Source organism: Elephas maximus, chromosome 14 (genome assembly GCF_024166365.1).
Source record: "Elephas maximus indicus isolate mEleMax1 chromosome 14, mEleMax1 primary haplotype, whole genome shotgun sequence".
In the NCBI taxonomy this organism is placed as follows: Eukaryota; Metazoa; Chordata; class Mammalia; order Proboscidea; family Elephantidae; genus Elephas; species Elephas maximus.
In genome coordinates this window covers 88,939,725-88,964,459 of record NC_064832.1, presented here as the reverse complement: position 1 = coordinate 88,964,459, position 24,735 = coordinate 88,939,725, and the positions used below count along the sequence as shown (strand labels likewise).

Here is a 24,735-nt window from a genome sequence, read left to right as displayed (position 1 = left end):
AGGGGCTATACTATCAGGGTTTCTCCAGTCTCTGTCGGGCCGCACTGTCTCTATTCTGATATAACTTCGAGTCTCTGGGATGGTGGACATGTGAACACACACAGTGCAATGAGGAAAAGATACAGGGAGTTATGAGTAAGGTGCCTTGGATGCAAAGAGAGAAAGCCAATACAAGTCACCTTGGATTACTTTACACACGCCTAATGACAAATGGCATCACCTTGACATGTAAAAAAACATTGTATTGGAAATTTTTAGTGGTATCTTTCACAGTGGTGCTTATAGGTATTTTGGGTGGATTAATTTTGGCTCCTGCCCATTTAATACCAGTAGCAAGCACCCCTTCCCCTCTGCATGAAGAACAAATGCCCCAGCACCACCAAGGGTGAGTGCTGCATTGGTTGGGAACCTTGCCTAGGTTAAGAGAAAACAAACATCCACCTGCAGTGAGGCTGCTGAGAACCTCACGAGAAGCAAACAGGAGAATGGTGCATTCAAAACACTCTGAATGATTGAAAATAGAAGGGGAGTTTGGAACAGATGATTTTGGCTGAAGATTAATTACTTCAGCCAAATAGGAGCATCATATCCATAAGAACAGCAAGGATTGCACCACTGTACAGAAAAATCTTATTAATTCCAGATCTTGCAAATTTGATTTTGGACTAGGATGGACTAAAGTTTTTTTTTTTTTTTTTGCCTTGACTTTGATAAATGAGTCTACTCAGCAAAGACACAATGCATACAAAAAAATGTTTACCTCACTGAAGCACCTTTCATTTTTCAAGTTAAAAAAAAAAAATGAATGTGTACTTCAGCAATGATTCTGATGAATAGTTATAAAAGCCAGGGCTTCCATTTGATAATGATGTGAGCAATCTTTAAAAAGAAAATAATGGATAAGTACCCTTTAAAAATATTTTATAATCCAGTCTCCTCACTAATTAAGCTGGAGTTTCCTTCCAATGCGCCTGGCTTTGGGAAGCCTCACTGAATCCTGAGTGGGGCGCGGGCTTGGGGGAGACTGGCCTTTGTGGGGACTGGTTTGCAGTAGGTAGAAGTTGGAAGATTTGACCTGCAAAAACTGAGAACTGTTGTGTTAGGAGTGGATGAAAGACAGGATTAGGTCTTCTTTCCCTTTTCTTTCTGAACCTCTTGCTTTTGCTGAGGGATGTGGCCTGTGGCCCCAGGAAAGGACAGTGAGAGTGAAGCTGCGAGGCTGGGAGACTGAGAGGAGAAGCCTGGATGAGGGTGCACTGGAGCCAGGCATGAGCAGAAACACCCCACCTCAACCTCAAGGCTGCACCCATCTTCATGTTCCTATAAGCTGTTACAATAACAGCTCCCCCTGCCTTATTGTAGGGGTTTCTCCCTGCTTCTGCCTCCAAACTTTGGTCATCCCCACTCATCAAAATGTACTCAGCAAACAAAGGCTCCTCCAGTTTCCAAAGTGGCCCTTGTTAAAGGTCAGAGAAGAATCATAAACAACAAAACTATTTTTTGTTCATACCTTTCTTAGGTTGGGTTCTCTAGGGAAGCAAAACAAGTGAAGCATGTGTACATATATAGAGAGAGAGAGTGAGAGAAAGATTTATCTCAAGGAAATGGCGAGCTGGAGGCTTCTCCTGACTCACGTCACTGCAGGGGCTGATGAACCCAGAATCAGCAGGTTAGACATTAGGCTGCTGGCTCACAAGGCTCCCGAAGCCAGGAAATCCCAAAGTTGGTAGGTCAGGCAACCGGCTGGCTGCTGGCACTAGTCCAAAGAACTGGAGGTCAGATGATGATGAGCCAGAAACAGGATCCAGAGCAAGCCAAGAAGCTTTGCCAGAACTCCATATATATATATATCTTGCATGCAGGCTACACCCTGGGAAACCCCCTTACAGCTGATTGGCTGACCACATCAGATCACATCATGGAAGTGATTACATTGTATCATAAAATGGAGGATAATTACCTAATACTGAGAATCATGGCCTAGCCAAGTTGTCACACAACATTACCAGATGGAAAATGAAAAGCATGGTGTGGCACGTGATGATTCAATCTTTCCTTCTTTTACCTTATTTTCTTTCTTTTTTTCCTTCCCTTCCTTCTTACTTTCCCTCCCTTTCTTTCTTCCCTGCACTTTTCCTTAGGTGAGAAGTTGAAGACAGTCCAAAGTTAGTTCTAGTGTTTTTATTATTGTCTCCATCACTGTGTTGCTGCTGTGCCTTTCACTGCTCACCATAGGCTCTGCTCCTGGCTTCTAAACCTATGCTGTGGGCATCCTTACTGTTTTGCAATCTTCCTCCCACCCCCCTGTGAATTTTGCCTCTTCCCTTGCCGTTGTGTTCTTCTATCGCTTCTGCTATGAATTTTCAGTTACCCTAGTGTTGGAAAGACAGAGACCCACTTCCTCCACTGTTACTCTTATATTTCTCTGCTCACTTTCCCAGCCAGCCTTCATGAAAGAGCTGCCTACGCTCCCAGGCACCTCTTCTCTTACTATTCACTCTTTAACCTACTGCATGTGGTTTTAGTCCTAGATACTCAACACTCAACTACAAGGGGCCAATGAACTCAGTGTGATGAAGTATCACAGACACTTGGCAGCCCCTAGCTTACTTGACCTTTTTGCAGTTTGTTGGCCCCTCTTTTCCCTTTCTTAATTCACTTCCTTCCGTTTGCATCCAGGATACTCCATTCTCCTTGTTTCCCCCTTCTTTTCTTAATGCTCCTTCTCAGTCATATTTATAGTTTTTCCTTGTCTGCTTAGGCTTAAAAAAGTCATTTTCTTTTCTCACTGCACTCACTCTTAAATCTTTATCACCAGCCCATATCTTTCTCTTGAGCCACAGACTTATTTAACCAACTGAAATGGTTAATTTTATGTGTCCCCTTGGCTAGTCTATGGTTCTGAGTTGTTTGGCCAAACACTAGTCTATTTGCTGTCATGGAGCAATTACATGTGATTAAATCAGTCTGCCTTGGGTATAGCAGATTACCTTCTATAATGTAATGTAATGTAGTGTAGTGTAGTCTAGTCTAGTCTAGTGCAGTCTAGTGTAGTGTAGTGTAATGTAATGTAATACAATGTAATGTGAAGCAAGGCAATGCACATCTTATGTAAAGTAATGTAATCACCTTTTATAATGCAATCTAGTATAATGTAATCAATCCATTAAAGTTACCCCTGTATAGGGTGGATCCTAAACCTAATCACTTCTGAGTTACAAAAAGATCAGAATAGACACAGACACACACACAAACACACAGAGGGGAAGACAGATGACATGTGAGAATTGTCCACAGCAAAGGAACACCAAAAATCACTGTCAGACACCAGAAATTAGGAGAGATGTTCACAGAAGGAAATGACACAGATGAGAGCCTGATTTGGACTTTTAGCCTCCAGAACTGTGAGAAATCAAATTTCTGTTCTTTAAATTTCTTGGTATTTCAGCACCAGAAAACTAAGATACCAACCATGTACTGTGGGTGTTTTAAAGTGGAAGTCATCAGCTTATCCTCTTGAACTTTTCCTTTCTCTGTTGCTCCCCATGTCAGGGAATTGGAATCTCCATCCTCTTAGTAGCACTACTATTTACAAAGATTCTTCAAAACTCCTTAGCCTGATTTATAAACCCTATCCTGACATGGCTTCTGCCTATGTCTGCAGCCTTATCACTCATAAGCCCCTTTCTTCCTGAGCTTGGTGCTTCAGCTAGATTAAGATAGTTTGTTTCAAGGCCTTTGTAATGCTGTTCCTATGCCTGTAGCATTCTTTACCTCTCTGCTCCCCCTTCCAGGTTTGGTGTTCTTGCTGTGTGTTCCCACAGCCTTGTGTATTCTCTGTCTCAATGTGTATATGCTCCATGAGTGCAGGAACCAGGACCATCTTGCTCATTGTTGTGAATCTGGTGCCCAGTGCAGTGCTGATACACAGTACGTTCGATGAATGAATCAATGATAGAAGAAAGGAAGGAAGGCAGAAAGGAAGGAAGGAAGGACCAGAGGAACGAAAGAAGGAAGAAAGGAAGGAAAGAAGGGCTGTTTATTTTCTATGTACAAGGTGACTTCTTATGCACTAATTTACTTAATTTTCCTAATAACTTGGTAAATATTATGAACATCATACTCATTTTATAAATGGTGCAAACAGAGACTCAGAGAGATGAACTTGTCTGTACTGTTTTGAAACCTTTTTTTGGAAAAACAATTTAGAAAAAAAGAAACACAAATAATATTTATGGGAGGACAGTCATGGTAGAAAGATTTCGTGACTTAGCACTTTAAAGAGATTTCTTTAAAGGGTTAAAAAACAAAGATGTCACTTTGAGGACTAAGGTGTACCTGACCCAAGCCATGGTGTTTTCAGTCACCTCATATGCATGTGAAAGCTGGACAATGATTCAGGAAGACCAAAGAAGAATTGATGTCTTTCAATTATGGTGTTGACAAAGAATTTGGCGTGTACATAGACTTCCAGAAAATCAAACAAATCTGTCTTGGAAGAAGTACAACCAGAATGTTCATTAGAAGCAAGGATGGTGAGACTTTGTCTCATGTACTGGACACATGTTACCAGGAGGGACGAGTCCCTGGAGAAGGACATCATGCTTGGTAAAATAAAGGGTCAGTGAGAAAGAGGGAAACCCTCAGCAAGGTGAATTGACACAGTGACTACAACAATGGGCTCAAGCCTAACAATGATTATGAGGATGGCACAGGACAGCGCAGTGTTTTGTTCTGTTGTACATGGGGTCGCTATGAGTCAGAACAGAATGGATGGCATCCGACAACAACAACGGTGGTAGAAAAGTCTAGATGGGGTTATTTCTGAATGGTGGAATTATAATATCTGAATGATTTTTAAAAATGAAAATATGTAAAAAAGTGAAAGCCAGCTGTGATTTGGGTTGGAGCACACTGGGGGTGCAATTTTTCTCTACAGCACTGCCAGGGCTATAAGGGGAGGGCGTTTAATTTTTACATGTCTTGGGGCTTTTTTTGAGGGGGTGCTTAAGGTTAGATTTTAGAGTCAAATGATTTCTAACTTTCTTTTTTGTTTCCAGTGTAAAACTAGAATAGTGTTTAGGGCATTGATGATGTTCTTTGCTTACCTGTACAGTAAGCATCAGGAGATGTTCTGCAGGTTTAGAGTTAGCCACTGGAGTTCATGTAGCTAACTTTGCTTTCTAACATTCTGAAGAGAATATTATTCTCTCTGTTAGACTACCATCAATAGCCACTGTTTGGCGTTTCAAAGGTGGGGGGCGGGATTGGGAATCCCTCTCCTTCCTGTTACCACTTCTGGAATGGGAATAAATGTTTTTATGCTTTTAGTTTTCTTAATGCTAAATGCTATTTATTTCATTTTATTCAGGTGAGTAAATGTAGAGTTCCCAGAGGTATTCTGCTCAGCTCTGATTTATTTATGTTTCTTTGATGATTTTAAGTGTGGAATTGAAGAAAAAATAAGCAAAGTCCCTCCTGTTAGGCTGGTCTTTCTCTCACTGGCGGGTTAAGCTGGCACTTAGTGTTTTCTGGGGTTCCCTGTACATTTTACCCACCAACATTGGGGTCAGACCCATCAAGATTATTTCTTTTCTGGGGAAAAGGAGACTTATGATTCTGTCTTGCTGTGTCCTTGCTCCTGAGTTTGTCACCTGAAGGAGAGCAACTCTTGTTTAGGCCTCCAAAGGGTAGCTGTCCTTCTATATCTCCAGGCCTTTTGTCCCCCAGTGCAGCTGGTAGATTCAAACTGCTGACCTGTGGTTAGTAGTTGTCTCAGTTATCGAGTGCTACTGTAACAGAAATGCCACAAGTGGGTGGTTTTAACAGAAATTTATTCCCTCACAGTTTAGGAGGTTAGAAGTCTGAATGCAGGGCACCAGCTGTAGGGGAAGGATTTCTCTCTATGTTGGCTCTGGGGGAAGGTTCTTGTCTCCTTTCAACATCTGTGACCTCAGCACCCCTTGGAGATCTCCATGTGTCTTGGCATCAATCGTCCCCTGGGTCTAGGAGGTTCTCAGCACAGGGACCCCGAGTCCAAAGAATGAGCTCTGCTCTGGCTGTTCTTTCTTGGTGGTAGTAGGTCCTCCTCTCTCTGCTCACTTCTCTCTCTCCTTTTATCTCTTTTAAGATAAAAGATGATAGAGGCCACATCCCAGGGAAACTCCCCTTACCTCAGATCAGGGCTGTGACCTGACTAAGAGTATTACATCCCAACTTAATCCTCTTTGACATAACCTAATCTTGCCTCATTAATCACAGACAGAGATTAGGATTTATAACACATATGAAAATCAACTCAGATCACAAAATGGAGGGCAATCATACAATTCTGGGAATCGTGGCCTGGCCAAGTTGACACATATTTTGGGGGGTACACAATTCAATCTATGACAGTAGCCAAGCACTTAACTACTGTGACACCAGGGCTCCTCTTCACCAAATTAAAGGAAGCAAAGGTGTAGAAAGTGACCCTCAGTTTACTGTGACACCCCAAAGATTGCTCTCTTCACTGCAGAAAAAAGTGATGAACAATCTCAATATCATAAACTCAAAGACTGAAAATGCCATCCCAATCTGCCCATAGAATACAACTTGTCCACAGAAATAGAACGGCTATTACATGGAAAAAAAGCATCCTGGCAAAGAGAAGTGCATTATTCATTGGACTCTTTGAGAACTAGACGGTCCACGAGCCTAGGATATTGTCCACAAAACTACTAATATGTCTTCCAATAGTGTTAGAAATATTTCACAAGATGTGCATAAAAATGTAACAAGAAGTCCTTAGTGTTTTGCAGAAAATCACACTGTACTTCATAGGGGCCTAACTAAAGGAACTCTTGGACTGTGTGTGGTTAGAAAGGTAAAACACAGAACAGCGTAAATGATTCTTTAATGCTAAATTTCCCTAAATTTAGCTGAAAATGCCTATAGACAATAGAGGAAAAAATGAGACTTTTTCCCTGAATTACCCTGATTTGCTACCTATGTGGATAGCATTCACTTTTGACTGGCTTTTTCAAGGCAAACAAACATGTCACCAATAGGAGACAGAAACATTATGCGGAGAGCAGCAAGCATGGGGACTCCATTACTCTCTCCTCTGAGCTTCTGTGGGACTTCCCAAGGGTCTCCACTTTTGCATCCTGCTGTCTCACTTTTGCATTGTTTATATATATTTTTTCCATCATTGGACCTAGCACAGTGTCTGGCACATAGCAGACTGTGTCAGTTGAATGCATAAATGAGCAAATAACTAGGAAGAAGGCCAAAATGTGACCAAGATACAGGATGAAGCTCTGTTGAATGCTAAGAAAGAAGGACATAGAGATTCCTTACCTTTACCTTGGCTTATTAGTTGAGATTGTTTTGGTATCTAGTGACAGGTTGCCGTGAAATTTGGTTTTGGTTGAGTTAGGAGCAGCTGTTTCTCTTTAAACATCACATTGTGGAGAAAGTTATGTAGGTACAGAATTAGAAGAATATTTTATCAGAAGACTCCTCAGAAGCAAACAACGTTAACAAAAGATAAATGCCGGCAATGTGGAAGTCTTGTTGGCTTCATTCTTGAGACCCTCCTGGTTTTGAATAATTTTCTTGGGCTCTGGCCTGGCCTGAGTCTTTTCTAGGGAATCTTCTCTCGTCAGTCAGATCTTCTTGTGCTTTTGTAAGCTTGAATTCTTCCCAGGAGGCTTGGAATTTTATTTGTAAAACTTGGGGATCCAGCTCTAACTGGAATCTTGAGACCCCATCTATGTTTTGGCAAATTGCAACCTAACATTTGGGTATTGGAGCTTGCCTGGCAGCCCTAGGTCCTTGGGAGTCTGATGATCTGGGCTGTACTGGAAACCAGCCTGGGATGGTTTAGACTCTATGGAACCAGTCAGTACCTTGAACTGGTGACGGTTGGGTATTTTTGGGCAATAGTAAGTAGCAGCAGAACTTTGGTTCTACACTAATAATTGAATGCCAATCAGATTTCACATAGTGTTGCAATCTTAGCTCTTCAGCAGTTTAAAAAATGGTCTTCATTTCAAGTCCCAGACAGACCATGCATTAATATCGTCTCTCCTTCACATCGCATGCTTCTATGCCTTAGCGCATCTGAATTCTCCACCTACTGCTGGCCACTACTTGAAGAAGGTCAACAAGATTTGTCCACACCATTGTCAGATCTCTGAGATGGGTGGAAATGTTGATAGCACCCCAAAATCTGCTCCAAAAACAATGAGTCTAGAGTACACCTCTTAAACTTGGAGCTGATTAATCTGGATTATACTTTACAGGGCTCAGGACAAGGTCAGAAAACAAGATTGGGTAACAGTAGCATGTCACTGAATATAAAAGAATGGTGAATGACAGAATGAACTGTGTATGAGAGTCAGAAGAGTCAGCTGGCAATGACCACAGGTATGCAGATGTATCATTCCTTTCTGGGAAGAATCTGCTGTCTAGGCTGTCTTTAACACCACAGACTTAGCATACAGTGATCTTTGCATGAATTCTGAGGTGGTGCCATATGAAACTCATTACAACTATATTTCTTTTAAATTGAAATATGAATATAATTGAAATTTGAAATGATCATGTTAAATCTTTTGTTACAAGGCTTATATGGCTAAACCGTGTTTCCCTCTCTCTTTAAAATACTGTCATATCCTCTGTCCTCTACAATTGTAGATTTATTAATGTAGTTAAAGAGTGGTTAGCGGTTAACATTTTAACAGAAATATTAGTGTCATAACATATTCCATAAAGGGTCCACATTATAGTCTTATTTTCTCTTTGAATTTTTGCATCTTACGCACTAAAATTTAAACTCTGATGATATGTATAATGCATTTTTCTTTAAGTTTTGGCCTTACAGATGAAATTATTTTATAAACACTTGCACACTCTCCTTTTGGGAGCAGAAATAAGGGCAATCTTTCTGGAGGCCAGTTTGGTAACATGCAACAAAAACATTAAAAAGAAGCACCTACTTTAACCCAACAGGAATCCTTGGCTGGTGCAAACGGTTAAGGGCTTAGCTACTAACCGAAAGATTGGCAGTTCGAGTCCACCAGAGGCATTTCAAAAGAGAGGTATGGTGATCTACTTCTGAAAGGTCATAGCCATTGAAAAACATTCTCTGAAACACATGGGGTTGCCATGAGGCAGAATGAACTCAATGGCGACTTCTTCTTTTAAGTTTTATTTAACACAACAATTCCACTTCAACAAATTTAACCCGTGGACATTATCAGACACAAATGCAAAGATAAACTGATAAGAATGTTTGTTGCAAAACTATTAATATAGGTGAAAAATGATAAATAATTCTAAATATTCAAAAATAGGGAAATCAATTCAATCAACTATAACACCTTAATTATTATGCAATGAGTTATTACATAAAACCAAACCCACTGCCGTCGAGTCAATTCCGACTCATAGCGACCCTATAGGACAAAGTAGAACTGCCCCGTAGAGTTTCCAAGGAGTGCCTGGTAGATTCGAACTGCCAACCTCTTAGCCATTAAAAAATCACAAGAAAAATGTTCATAGAGTATGGTTAAATGGAAAAAAATGATAAAACAGGACATAATATGGTCATTACAATTTTGTTTAAAATTATGTATCTGCACAGAAAAAAGATTGGAGCTATAAACCTCAAAATATAAGCCATAATTACGTCTGAATAAAAGAATAATGGATGAATTACTTTCTTCTTTGGTTTCATCAGTACTTTAAAAACTTTCCACAGTGAAGTGAATAATTCCTTCATAACAGGATAAGTGTTAGAGAGACAGGTAGGAGGCCAGACAGCAAAGGGTTAAACAAGGTTTCACACATTTATTCCCTAATTTCGCTGCCTAGGAAGCGTGGATATACAAGAAGAATGAGGCAAAGGTGAGGGAAAGAAGGGATGATCAATGAATAATCCCAGTTAGGCACTGTTGAGTAAAATGTCTACCCTGATTAGGAAGTCTCCAAAAACTAAGTGGAAGAACTAGCCTGAGGCAATCCCCAGTGCAAACAGTGAGCCAGGCTGCATCTAAAAGAGACTTAGAGAGCCTGTCTTAGTCATCTAGTGCTGCTATAACAGCAATACCACAAGTGGATGGCTTTAACAAAGTTTATTCTCTCATAGTCCAGTAGGCTAGAAGTCCGAATTCAGGGTGCTGGATCCAGGGGAAGGCTTTCTCTTTCTGTTGGCTCTGGAGGAAGGTCCTTTTCATCTGTCTTTCCTCGGTCTTTGAGCATCTCAGCACAGGAACCCCAGGTCCAACGGACGCCCTGTGCTCCTGGTGCTGCTTTCTTGGTGGTATGAGGTTCCCAACTCTCTGCTTGCTTCCCTTTCTTTTTATTTTTTGAGAGATAAAAGGTGGTGCTGGCTGCACTCCAGGGAAACTCCCTTCACATTGGATCAGGGAGGTGACCTGAGTAAGGGTGGTGTTACAATCCCACCCTAATCCTCTCAACATAAAATTACAATCACAAAATGGAGGACAACCACAGAATACTGGGAATCATGGCCTAACCAAGTCAATACACACATTTTGAAGGGGACATGATTCAATCCATGACAGAGCCCAAACCAAAGATTTAAGGATGGAAATCGGGGAAGAAGTGACAAAGGAATAAAAGTAGACCTTTAGGGAAACTGTGTCCTGGGAGGCCAAACCCCAGCAGGGAGCCAGCAACAGCTGAGACTTGCAGGGGCCAGGTGGGCAGGGTATGTGGGTGGAAAATCACCCGCCTGAGAGCATGGGGGTTTGGGGCTGGGTTTCATGCAGTGTTGCTGGAGGTTTTGGTCTTTCAGAAGGAGCTTGAGGTTTGAATTTTAAGGTAGAACCTCCTAATTTTATGATGGTTGGCCCTTCCTTCCCTCCTTTCACAGCTTTATTGAGATATCATTGATACACAGTGAACTGCACATACTTCAAGAGTACAATTTGATGAGTTTTCACATATATATACACCCATGAAGGAGTCTCTGAGTGGTGCAGATGGTTAACGCGTTTGGCTGCTAACCTAACAGTTGGAGGTTCAAGTCCACCCAGAGACTTCTCAGAAGAAAGGCCTGCTGATCTACTTCCAAAAAATCAGCCATTGAAAACCATGTGGCGCACAGTTCTACTCCGACACACATAGGGTCACTGTGAGTCAGAATCTACTCAATGGTAACGGGTTTACACTAGTTAAACCGTCACTACAATCAAGATAATGAATGTATCTACCACCCACAAAAATTTCCTGTGCCCATTTGAAATCTTTCTTCCCATTTCTACCTGCCACCCTGGCCTAGGCTTTCTATCGCCTGAGATTAGTTTGCATTTTCTAGAATTTTATATCAACGGAAGCATACCATACGTGCTTTTTAAAAATCTGGCTTCTTTTACTCAATATAAATGGAGGCAGGCATTTCCCCTAAATTCTACAGAAGTCTGAACAGCAAGAAGCTGGCGAGCCTCCTTAGAATGGTAAATCATAACATGGAGCCAGAGATTCACCCTAACTTCAAATATCCTCTCATCAAAATTCACTCATAAAGTATATAAGTTATGAAAATAGCCAAAAAATTTCTTTAGAGTCATGTTGTAGAAGTTTCCACTCTCTTGAGTACAAAGGTGAAGTATTTTCTAAATCTGATACGATCAACTTTCCACGCACGATGGACCCCTTGGTAGCGCCATTCCCTATTTCTGATTTGGTTTTGGTAAGACAGTGAAGGTTTAGTCTTTTTGCTCTGTCCTTTGACAAGTGCAAGCTATAGAAAAGTGTTTTCAGTATATAATTAAATGGAGAATAAAGGCAGGTTATAAAAATATATAAAAATATGTAGACCATAATTTCATCTTGCTTAAAAAAAAAACTATTGTAGAAATGAATGATTATATTCATCTGGAATGATACACACCTAAAGAATAATTAGGAATATTTCTTGATGGTGAAATTATGAGTGATTTTAATTTTCATCTTTTTACTTCTCTGTGTTCTTCAAATTTTCAGAAATAAATGTGTCTGTTTTAGAAGTGACACCCTGGTAGCGCATCGGTTAAGGGCTTGGCTACTACCCAAAAGTTCAGCATTTGAATGCCACTTGGTGGCAATGAGCTTTATGGTTTTATTATAGAAATAATGTGAAAAAAATGTATATTAATGCCCCAACCTAATCTTTTGATTTCAAAGAAATCAGCAAGTGATTTAGAATGATTTCACACTCCCATTATTTTCCAGAGTCCTTCAGACCTGAGGGCAATGATAGTTATTGTTTACCATTCATAAATCCGTTTCTTCAACAAACGTTTATTCTTCAGTTACTAGGTACTAGGCAATGTGTTAGATGTTGGACATATAGATGAATAAAACATAGGAACTCCATATCCTTGGAGAGATCGCCATACAGCCAGTCAGTTATCCAGGTCAGTTTACTGAGTTGAAGGGATCCATCAAGAGAGGTTTAAGACTTCATTTATGACATTGACTTTGGAGAGAAGGAGAAATGTGCTTGTCTCCATTCTGCTCTTGGTTCACGAGGATGAGGAACCCATTCCAACTTCTCTGCAGTCTGCCTTGTGCAAATGTCATTCTGTAAGTTTGTATTGGTGCTTCCATCAGTGAACTAGAGAGGGTTTTCAATACAAAGAAGGGCATGTAAGTGCTTCCATGCAGCGCTAACTGCAGGTCTACTAGTGTGCTGGCCGATTCCAATGTTCTAGAGATTTTTTTAAAGTTAAACTTTTTTTTTTTTTTTTTACAACAATTACAGATTTACATGCAGTGGTAAGAAATAATACCAAAAGATCCCAAGTGCCCTTAATCCAGCTTTCCCCATTGGTAACATTCTACAAAACTACTGAACAATATCACATATTTTAGAGGCTTTAATACCTAGGAAAGTGAAGGGAGGACATTGTTGGCTCGTCACCATCCTTTGTATGCAGCAGGTAACTTTCCTTTTCCTGGCAAAAATCTGTAATGTGACTCTTTCTCTCACACTTTTAAAAAGAACTCCCTTAAGATTGATTTTTCTCAGAGCTGGGAAAAAAAAGAAAAGCAGAACAAAATTAAAAAAAAAGACCAGACTTACTGTTCTGACAGAGACTGGAGAAACTCCGAGAGTACGGCCCCTGGAGACTCTTTTAACTCAGTACTGAAGTCGCCCCTGAGGTTCACCCTTCAGCCAAAGGTTAGACAGGCCCATAAAACAAACAACAACACGTGTAATCAAACCATGTATAGGAGATTAAAATGGCATACCAGCCCAGGGGCAAGGACGAGAAGGCAGGAGGGGACAGGAAAGCTGGTAATGGGGAACCCAAGATCGAGAAGGGGAGAGTGTTGACCTGTCATGGGGTTGGCAACCAATGTCACAAAACAATATGTGTATTAATTGTTTAAGGAGAAACTAACTTGCTCTGTAAAACTTCACCTAAAGCACAATTTAAAAAAATGAAAAAAAGGATTTTTCTTTAAATTTTAAAAAGTATAAACGTCTCCTGAAAGAATTACAGGACGATCATCTTAAATCTGGTTAATTCTCTCAGTTAATATATGAATGTGAAAAAGCAATTTCTAGTCTTCAAATCGTGGGAACTTTGGGCCACTGCAAAGAGAAAAACTTAACCTGTGAGCATTAAGTATGCTTGCAGAGGTGGGAGAGAGATTGGTGGAATGGAAGGAATTTTCCTGAAAGAGGAATTTGGTCTATTCCAAATAAGTTGCTTCCTTCGGCTGTAATTCAGCCAATCAGTCTCAAAAGGACTTTGACAGAAGTGTACCGGAAGCGAACGCAATCACCAGCCATAACCATCCTGGGTCCCAACCATGTTGTCACATACCAGGAAGCTCCATCTTTCCTGGAAGCACAGAAACATCCCCACCTGGAGGCTTTAATGAGCAGCTCAAAGTGAAAATCCAGGAGGAGAAGGAAAGGAAAGTTTTCCCAGAAGGAAACTAATCCTCCTCCCTATACTCAGAAAGGAGCAAAGGAGTGCCCTCAGTCTTTCCATGGAGAACGGAATCTTTCCATGGAGAACGGGAGGCAAGTCAGTCAAGACACCACGTGGATCTTTCAGGTGAAGAATGCATCCTTAAAGGCATACTGCGTCCCTGTTCTCATTCATAAATTCATTTAATAAATATTATTTGGCACTGGTATGGATTGAATTATGAAAGGCAGACAATGAATAAGGAAGAATCAAGAAGAATTGATGCCTTTGAGTTATGGTTTTGGCGAAGAATATTGAATATACCACACCCTGCCAGAAGAATGAACAAATCTGTCTTGAAGTACAGCTGGAATTCTCCTTAGAAGGGAGACTGCTGAGACTTCGTCTCACATACTTTGGACATGTTATCAGGAGGAATCAGTCCCTGGAGAAGGACATCATGCTTGGTAAAGTAGAGGGTCAGCAAAAAAGGAGAAGACCCTCAACGAGATGGATTGACACAGTGGCTGCAACAATGGGCTCAAGCACAGCAACGACTGTGAGGATGGCTCAGGACTGGGGAGTGTTTCGTTCTGTGGTACGTGGGGTCACTATGAGTCAGAATCAACGGGACAGCACCTAACAACAACAACTTATTTTTAGATCTAAGGCTTTGTGCTTTACAAGTGGGAGGTCCTATAGTTATAGGAACTTCTGTGATACTCAGTCTCCAAATGAACCATGACTTTATTTGTTCACCAATAGCTTTATTTTTCCTTATGTCTTTAGTGAGGACCGACACGTTTCTGAGTTCCTGGATGGTGCAAACAGTTAACACCCTTGGCTGCTAACCAAAACGCCGGTCGTTCAGGGTGCCTCGAAAGAAAGGCCTGGCCTTCTACTTCTGAAAAATCAGCCATTGAAAACCCTATGGAGCACAGTTCTACTCTGACACACATGGGGTCACTGAGTCAGAATCGACTCGACAGCAACTGAAAAAACACCTTACTGAGGATGGTGTTCCTGCCTCCCTTATGACTGTACTGTTTTCTGCCAAGTCCTCACCTGGACCTTGAGTCATTGGCACTCAAGGTGAAACCATTTCCATGACATAAATAGACTACTGACTTTATGAATTTGACTGATTTAGTAACTAGAAAAAATTATGTTATTGTAAGCTTTTCTCTTAATCGAAGCTAAACAAAAACCTCCAAGAACTTATCTTGTTTTGTGCTACTTCTCAGTCGTTGTTGTTAGGTGCCATCGAGTTGGCTCTGACTCCTAGTGACCTTATGTATAACAGCGAAACATTGCCTGGTTTTGCCCCATCCTCATGATAGTAGTTATGTCTGAACCCGTTGTTGAAGCCACTATGTCAACCCATCGAAATGAGGGTCCTCCTGTCAGCTTGCTGTACTGTGGTGGCTTGTGTGTTGCTGTGATGCTGGAAGCTATGCCACCAGTATTTCAAATACCACCAGGGTCACCCATGGTGGGCAGGTTTCAGCAGAGCTTCCAGACTAAGACAGACTAGGAAGAAGGACCTGGCAATCTACTTCTGAAAAAGATAGTCCAGTGAAAACCTTATGGATAACAGCAGAACTTTTCAATATTTCCTTTCAAGTCTACTTTTCTTCTTACACTAGGACTTTTTTTAGAAGTGAAAAATTCATAATTGAGAGATTTACATTTACTAGACAGCCATCTACCACAATTTGTAAGAACATATTTCTTTTCTATAGCTTATAAAATGAATCGGAAATTTAGAGCTGTACTTTGGGCTGTGTGTGTCTTTGTGTGTGTGTGCTCTTGGCCCATTAAAAGTAACTGAATTAGTGCAGAAGAGATTAAATGAGAAGGCGTCATTTCCAAAGACAGCATCAGGCAGACACCACGGTTAGATGCTTTTTGACAGTAGTTATAAAACAATGAGCTTAGTGTAAAAGCATCAGATTCAGGTCAATGCCTTTTTGAAGATTTGTTTATTTTTCTTTTTTTAAATGATAGAATTAATTTTTGTCAGCCCTTTAAAATTAATAAGACTGGACTCTTATATGATTTAACTATATTCTCTGTGGTTTAATTAAGCTTTGTCCACACCTAAGTCCTGAAATCAGGATTTTCTCAGTGAGGGGGATCTCTCAATATCCTGTTGTTGGGAACTGTTGATTCTGACTCCTAGTAACCCTATAGGACAGGGTAGAACTGCTCCATAGAGTTTCCCAGGCTGGAATCTTTACAGGAGCAGATTGCCAAGTCTTTTCTCCCATGGAGCCACTGGTGGGTTTGAATTGCCACTCTTTGCTTAGCAGCCAAGTGCTTAACCGTTGTGCCACCAGGGAGCCGTAGTATCTGAGTGGGATTTTTTTTCCCTTCCTGGCTGTCCATTGAAGTAGAGGCAGCGTGGGTTATTGATTAAGAAGCTCATGGTTCTCCAAACAAATAAAAAGTGATGTGCTGAGTCAGCCCAAGGGTTTGCTAGTGTAGAAATTTGGGGCTGACAGTGGCCTCATGGATTATTTGATGGAAATAATAATTACAGTCACTCTTCACTGAGTACTACTGTGTGCCAACTTCTGCTAAGCAATTTCTATAAGGTGCCATATTTAATTCTTACAATTAAACTTTCTTAAGTAAATGTTATCAACCCGTGTTTTCAGATCAGAAAACCGAGGCTAAGAGAGAAAACTCACCTTGTCCTAGGTCATGGAACTAGTAAGCAGCAAAGCCAAGATCAATAAAGCAAATCTTAACAGGAAGTTACTGTGTATCATGCCATCATTACAACTACCCATCATTCTAAATTTTTTCAATTAAAAAATTTTTATTTATGAATTCTTTGGAATAAGTACTATTCCATGTGCACAGTCCAAAATTTAAAAAGTACAAAAGAATAGGATGAAAATAAATCTCCTTTCCTGTCTTGTTCCCCTCACCAGAAACAGCTGTCATCCAGCTTCCTGTGTGTATATTACATATTCACACACACACACACTCCCCACACCTGCCCTCTCACATGTCAGCGTTAGCCTAGTGAGCCCACGGCTGTGGACCTTATAGTCTTCACGTGGTAGTACATTATGGGGATACTTCAAGAGCCTGGGCATTCTTTTTTTTTGATAGTATTTTACTGTGTTTTTGATGAAGGTTGACACAGCAGTTTAGGTTTCCATTCAACAATTTCTGCACAAGTTGTTCAGTGGCATTGGGTACATTCTTCACAATGTGTGAACATTCTCATTATTTCCATTTTGGTTGTTTCTTTTCCATTAATTTAGTTTCCTTGCCCCCTTATAGTCTCATCTTTTTTTTTTTTTTTTAACTTTATTTATTTTGTTGTTGTTGTGCATTTATACAGTAAAAAAAAAAATGCATATACCAACTCAACAGTTTCTACACATACAATTCATTGACATTGATTACTTTCTTCGAGTTGTGCAACCATTCTCACCTTCCTTCTCTGAGTTGTTCCTCCCACATTAACAAAAATTCACCGCCCCCTAAGATTTCTATCTAACCTTTAGAGTTTCTGTTGTCAATTTGATCCCATACAGTAACTAAAGGAGGATAATGCTCAAGGCAGACTTTTTTTTACCAGTTAATCTAAACTATTTTTTGGTTTTAAGACTTCAGGGGATATTTTTGGTTTAAAGTTTACAGATTTTCTTAGGTCAAGAACCTGAACATTCTTAGTTGCACACTTATAAACTCTTGTGGATCTGCTAGTACTAATACTAAATAAAACACTGGAAAACTTACATTTTCAGCCTGTACAACCCCTTACAATAGTATAGGTGGCATCTGCTGGGTTTGATTAGAAGTGGGGAGGAAGGAGAGTGATCCGTGTTTTGAAGGAGGAGTAGCTCTACTGCTTCCCCAGTTCAGTCATTAAATTATAGAGGTATGCATAAAAATTCAAGTTGAATTCCAGTGTATTGGGATGAAGGACGGAATGCGATTTGAAGGCACAAGTATGCGTAACAAAGAACTGAGATGAGGATTAAGATGGCTGATGCAAAACTCTACCGTTAAAAAATGTGCTTGATGTATTAACACAGCCTTAAGGGTAGAGAATCAAAAAAATGCACCCACAAGAGAAAAAAATGCATTCAACTGAAATACTTGAAACCACATGGCCCATTCTTAGCCCTTCATTCCTCTGAAAAACAATGCATACCACCAGGAAAAGAAAAGCTCTTAGGTATAGAAAGCAAAATCCTTATCAGGACAGTTGCCCAGCATTGAGGAAACAATTCAGACATGTAAAAAAATAATCTCTTTTCCCCAAGATGTGGTGACAGAGAATTGACCAAAGCCCACCAGACAGAGGAGAACACCGGGGGCTGAAAAACAGGGGAGGTTTTCGCATTCCGAGGCAAAGAGAGAAGAGCAGAAAACTTGCTGAGAAGTGGAAAAAAGGTGTGTATGTTTTCTCTGTATTGATCTTAGCAGGGGCCCTAAAACATGTACCACTCTGTTCACTTGCTTACCCAGTTTCTAGCCATTTCTTCCTCCCTTGAGTGTAGGGAAGGTGTGGGCAGGTATCCTATTTCCCAACTTAACCCTGCCCAGCCTGCAGTCACTCACAAATCTACAGGAGCTAATTCAGTTCACTTCTGTGAACACTCACTGAGGTCTTCCCATGGGCAATGTGGGGCTAGCTGCTGAAATGTAAAATGAAAGTGGGCACAGAATCTCTTTCCACTCAGATTCTTGCCTCAACTATAAAAGAAGATGGTAAAATGAATTGCTTTCTAATGAGGCATTTTCTGAACTGAAAAAAAAAAAAAAACCCAAATCCAGTTGTTGTTCAGTCTATGCCTAGCCATTGCCACTCCATGTGTATCAGAGTAGAAATATGCCCCATATGGTTTTCAATGGCTGATTTTTGGGGAAGTAGATTGCCAGGCCTTTCTTTTGAGGTACCTGTGGGTAGACTTGAATGGTTGCCCTTTTGGTTAGCAGTCAGGGCGTTAACCATTTGTACTACCACTTTTCTACTCTCAGATTATTCAGCTCTGTGATGTACAGCTGCCTCTTCTCTGGGTTTGGGAACTTTCCTTATAATCATCCTTGATTTTTATGGTTTCTACCAGCAACAAATACACACCAGCAACAAATGGTCTCAATATACAGATGAGGTATCTTCTGCTGGATTCTGCTATTCAGTTTCCAGCAAGGGCTTTCTCTTTCGTAAGTAATCAAACTCACTGCCGTCGAGTCAATTCCAACTAAAAGTGACTCTATAGGACAGAGTAGAATTGCCCCATAGGATTTCCAAGGAGCAGCTGGTGGATTAGAACCACTGACCTTTGAGTTAGCAGCTGAGCTCTTAACCACTGTACCACCAGGGCTCCTTTGTAAGTAAGGCAATGTTTAATTACAGCCATACTTACGATCTCAGCTCTTTTTGGCTTCCGTCTTTACTTCTGTGATCCCTTACACAAACTTCTCAGAGATTCTTCTTCAAACTTTATCTTGCCTACAAACAACTTGGTTGGGTTTTTATTATCTTTGGACTTACACAGAAATATATGTGGAAATGAATATGTGTCTTGGCCTCATTTCACAAAGGTTTTGAGACAGGCTAGAAATATCTAAATCTGCAACAGGGTAAAATAAGACTCTCAGAATCCAGGAACATAAGGGAAGGAAAATATCCAACTATATGCCGTGTGAATCAGTTGCTTGATGTGGGGTCTGCGGATTTGTCTCTAAGGTTCATAACTGGCCATGGCAAAGAAAGAAACACCATCATTCAAGGGGTCCAGAAGCTCGGGACAAGCTGATCAGTACAGGGAAGCACAGCTTTTCTGGGTGCTGAACCCTGAGAGAAATCTCTCCCTTGGCTCTTCATAAAAATGACACTGTGAGGTGTATTAGATGATATGAAAGACACCTGCACATTTCACGTAGTACTTCTCTATGACACACCTTAATGTAGGCTGATAGCGTAATGACAAAATGTAATTCAGTTAAGGCAAGCCTAGGAGGGACCCGACCCTTATTCTCAAGTTCAAACAGTCTCCTCTCTCAGATGAAGACTTCTTAATTCTATTCTTCTAAGGAGAGGTTTTCCATCTGCGATAGCAATATTAAATCAGCTCATTTAAATTAAAAGCATTTAAATTACAATCAGCATATCGAGTCCCTGGGTGGTGCAAATGGTTAACATACTCAGCTGCTAACGGAAAGATTGCAGGTTTGAGTCCACTCGGAGGTGCCTCAGAAGAAAGGCCTGATGATCTACTTCTGAGGAAAATCGGCCACCGAAAACCCAGTGGAGCGCAGTTAAGAATGGACTCAATGATCATACAAGGGAGGAAGGAAAGCCTAGCACAGTGCCTGGAACAGAGTAGGAGATAAAGATGTGTGATTTCCCGTGGGTCCCTGCCTCAGTTTGCTAGAGCTGCTATAACAAAAATACCGCTAGTGGGGCTCTTCAGCAAACACATTCATTTTCTCACAGTTCAGGAGGCTAGAAACCTGAACTCAGGGAAAGGCTCCCCCCGTCCATTCTGGGCGATAACTCTTGTCTCAACTTCCCTAGCTTTCTTCTCGACGTTCCTTGGGTATGTCTACATGGCACCCATCTTTCCCCATTTGTGCTTTTTTCTCTGTGCTCAATCTGCTCTTTTTATTTTTTTAATTCATTGTGCTTTAAGTGAAAGTTTATAGTGCAAATTAGTTTCTCATTCAAAAATTTATACACAAATTGTTTTGTGACATTGACTGCAATCACTGCAATGCAGTGCTCTCCCCTTTCTCTTTCCACCCCGGGCTCCCCATGTCCGTTCATCCAGTTTTCCTGTCCCTTCCTGCCTTCTAGCTTTGCTTTTGGGCAGGTGTTGCCCATTTGGTCTCATATACTTGATTGAACCAAGAAGCACTTTCCTCACACGAGTTCTTGTTTGCTTTTCTAGGCCTGTCTAATCTTTGGCTGACAGGTGGACTTTGGAAGTGGCTTCAGTTCTGAGTTAGCAGGGTTTCTTCCAGTCTCTGCCAGACCAGTAAGTCTGGTCTTTTTTTGTGAGTTTGAATTTTGTTCTACGTTTTTCTCCCACTTTGTCCAGGACCCTCTATTTTATCCCTGCCAGAGTGGATGGTGATGGTCATCTGCTCTTTTTATATCTTAAAGTCAGTAGGTTTAAGTCATACCCTACACACTAATGTGTCCTCATTAACATAGTAAAGGACATTCTGGTCCCAAATGTGATTACACGCACATTTGGGTGTGAGGGTTAAGATTCCAACATACGTTTTTGGGGTACACAACTCAATCCATAACAGTCCATTACTATTAAGGACTGTGATGAGTTCCCCCAGAGTAGGTGATGAATTTGGCAATATGACGCAGTGAAAAGTACACGGCCTTGGAGTCGGGAGAACACATTTGTCAGAGTTTCAGTGTTTTCTTCTGTAAAGTGGGGATAATAACCAGAAACAATACAAACAAGTGCGTAGCGCAGCGTCTGGAGCACAGCAGGGGCAGAATACATTAGGTTGCATTCTTGCTTCTACCATCTCGGAAGCAATGAATGCATAGGAACTAAAAAGAACCACAAAGCCTAACAATATTGAGGGAATCACAACATATACAAATCCAGAGTAAACTGCCTCATCTTTCTGAAAACCGTTCTATTAAAAAAAAAAAAAAACTTTTAACTCCCTGGCAATTCTACTCCAGGTCAAATGATCTATACTCTCTTAACCTTTTCTCCCCTATCAAGCACTTTATTTTTTTTTCTCTGGCCCATTTTGTTTTCCCTCTCCTCTTTCAAAATGTGGAACGTCAAACTTGAAGTTTCCATGGGAGAAATGGAGAGCGTTCCGTTTTCCTTGGGGTGATTGCAAATTTGCGGAGGGCATCAAAAATTTTTCAAGTGCTTACTATGTGCCAGACACTTTATTTGTGTGAGGCTAATGGGACTTTGGTCTCATTTAAGTCTTTTCCTTTAAACGTTTAAGCCTTTTCCTCTAAACCTAGGTGAGTAGAGGAAATCCCTGATCTCTGCCATTCTGGGAGAAAGGCAGCAAACACTATCAGTCTCTCCATTGTGGGTGAGAAGGCTGGTGGCCAATGGCCATGGCAGGCTTGGAAGCACCAACGGTGCCCAGAGTATCCTTCTAAATTCTCTCTTAGGGAACTCCAAGGTTTTAGCTGTGCAGAAGTCTGAGCAGCAGCGTCGTGGATCTGTTTGAGAATCTGACAAAATCTATGAGTCTTCCTCAGAGAAAAGGCCCTTACTAAATTCTCCACACAACATCAGGGAATTCAAGGACTCCTGAAGGCCATCCTGTAACTCTAAAGAGTTAGGAACCTCTGCTTGAGTGGCATGTCTCAGGATCCTGCCAGAGACCTTAACTCTCCTTATAATTTTTATCAAGGAGCTGGGTTATGAAGACAATGATGACAGGCCAACCAAATGTACGGTTAAGAAGAAAGCAGAAAATAGAGACATTATATTGTTTGACTCACCAATTTATTATGATGAAATTTAACAGCGGCAAAAGTAAATTCTGGTACTTATGAAGTAGAGAAAATACAGTTTCTTTAATGTTTTAATATTAAAGTAGAGGGGCTGTATTTTCTAGTTTGTTTTAGTGGAGCTGTATAAGCTGTGATTAATCTCTAGTCTTTGAAAAATGGTGCAGGTTCTGTTCAAGATATGGCCGAGCAGCCTGTTCCACTCTTAACATAACAACCATGACTGAGCTTTGTTTTGCAAATGGTAAACTTTAACAGAAGTCAAATGTTATGACAGTAGAAGTAATTTAAGTAAGCTTAATTTGATTATAGAGCTCTTAATTTTAGTTCTGAAATTCCCCCCAATTAGACCTACTTGCACCTCAAAATTGAAAATGTCCTGTAACCCTAATACCTTGCAACATGTTTTCTCCTGTTCAAAGTGGGTGATTGAGAGCTTGACATAACTAATGCCATAATGATGCTCTAAGTAATCTCTAAGCATTTTTTTTTTACTGCACCAGCTGCACCAGTCTCTTCCAAAGGGGTGTGGAGCTCTCTTAGCTCCTGTGGTCTTGGCCTCTCTTCTCTTTTTGTTCTCTTGAGAAATGGCCTTCAGCATGCAGGACGGCAGCTAGGAAGGCTGCCTGGCACTTTTGATCTGCAACCTTCTGTCTTGCTCCTTATCTCAGCCAGAGTGGACTTGGCAGAACAGTTCCACTAGCCAAGAGATTCTTATGTAAGCTTTTTTCAGCCTGTTACAAACATACAGATTAGACTCCAGATGCCTGACATGCATATCTTTAGTTTAGTAAAGAGTTTCTTGTTTTGTGATGTATAAGACCATCTTGGGTTAAGTGCTTAAAAACATTAGGTAACCCTGACCTTCCCCATGTAAAAACCTCCTGTTAGCCCTTAAGAGTTAGACAGAATTTGGGAGAAATTTAACCCCCTCTGTCTCTTGGACACCGGTGTTCAATAAAGCCCTCTTGCTGCTTACCTCCACCTGTTTCAGTATTGGCTTTGCGGCAGGCAGCTTGAATCTGTGATTTGTGGTAACACTTAGATCCCAAAAGGCAATTTTAGAAGAATAGGAGAGGGAATGGGGTTACGAGAAGCACTTGACTTTAAAACAGCCATATGAAAGCCATGTGAGATGTAAGAATTTAAGTTGATTTTAACTACAGTAAAAATAAAAATATTTGCTGACCCTCCCTATTGGGGCCTTTCTTCCAGTGCTCCTCCCTTTAAGAGCAGCTGTCTTGGGCATGAGACTTCTTTTGACCAATGGAATGTGAACAGAAGTGAGGTGTACCATGTCCATCATTGCCCTCTCCTTTGCCACAAGATGAACAATATCAGGAAAGGAAGGAAAAAATGCTCCTTCCCCTTGAGTCCTGGAAGGAAGACAATGTGGAGCGCGGCTGCTGCTGCCACATGGTAGATACAGAGTAAGTGCAAGAAATGAACCTAAGCCAGTGCAACTTTGAGGTCATAACTGCGGCATGACTTAGCCTAAGCTGATAGACGTAAAACTGATGGAGTGATGTGGCTGCTAAGCAAAGCTCATGAGGTAATTTACTGTAGTCACTTTTGCTTAGACTCTAGCAAGAACATTGAAGTAAATTATGTGAAAAACACATCAAGAGGTCAGTCAGCAGAGAAAGAAAGACCAGACTGATGGTGGGATCTAAAACTATGTCCTAACCAAAATCCATTGCTGTCGAGTTGATTCCGACTCACAGTGACCCTACAGGACAGAGTAGAACTGCCCCGTACGTTTTCCAAGGAGCACCTGGTGGACTCATCCTGCCGACCTTCTGGTTAGCTGCAGTAGCTCTTAATCACTATGCCACCAGTGTTTCCTAGGAAGGAACAATTCAAGGAATTGAGGACATTTACTTTGAAAAGAGAAAGAAGATGGGGGAGAAAACTCCATGGAAAATAGAGTATACCTGTTCCAGGGGGCCTATGACTCATGGATGGAGAAAATTTTTTAACTTATTAAGAAGAAAGAATTTTCTATCATTTAGAACAGTTACTGGAATGTAGTGAGAACCTCATTACTAGAAGTATTTAACCAGACACTGGAGATATCTTGACAGAAATGTTGAGGAGGGCATTTGTTGGTGGTGATGTGGGGACAGAGTGTTAAACTAGGCCAGCGGTTTTCAAACATTTTTAGCAGTGTAACAAACTCCCAACATAATAGTCACATTTATTAATCTAAATTTACTTTACTCATTCCAATTAAAAACATTATTATAAAGCCAATCACTGTGACACTGAGACTTTTCTGTTGATCAGACTTTGAGTAGAAGATCTTATTCATCAAATATTATTAAGTAG

At 40.8% G+C, this 24,735-nt stretch overlaps 1 protein-coding gene across 2 annotated transcripts in view; it reads left to right on the top strand.

The window, feature by feature from the left end:
• The window catches only part of DCT (dopachrome tautomerase), a 90,923-nt gene that overhangs the window by 21,127 nt on the left and 45,061 nt on the right, over nucleotides 1-24,735 (top strand). The window lies entirely within an intron of this gene.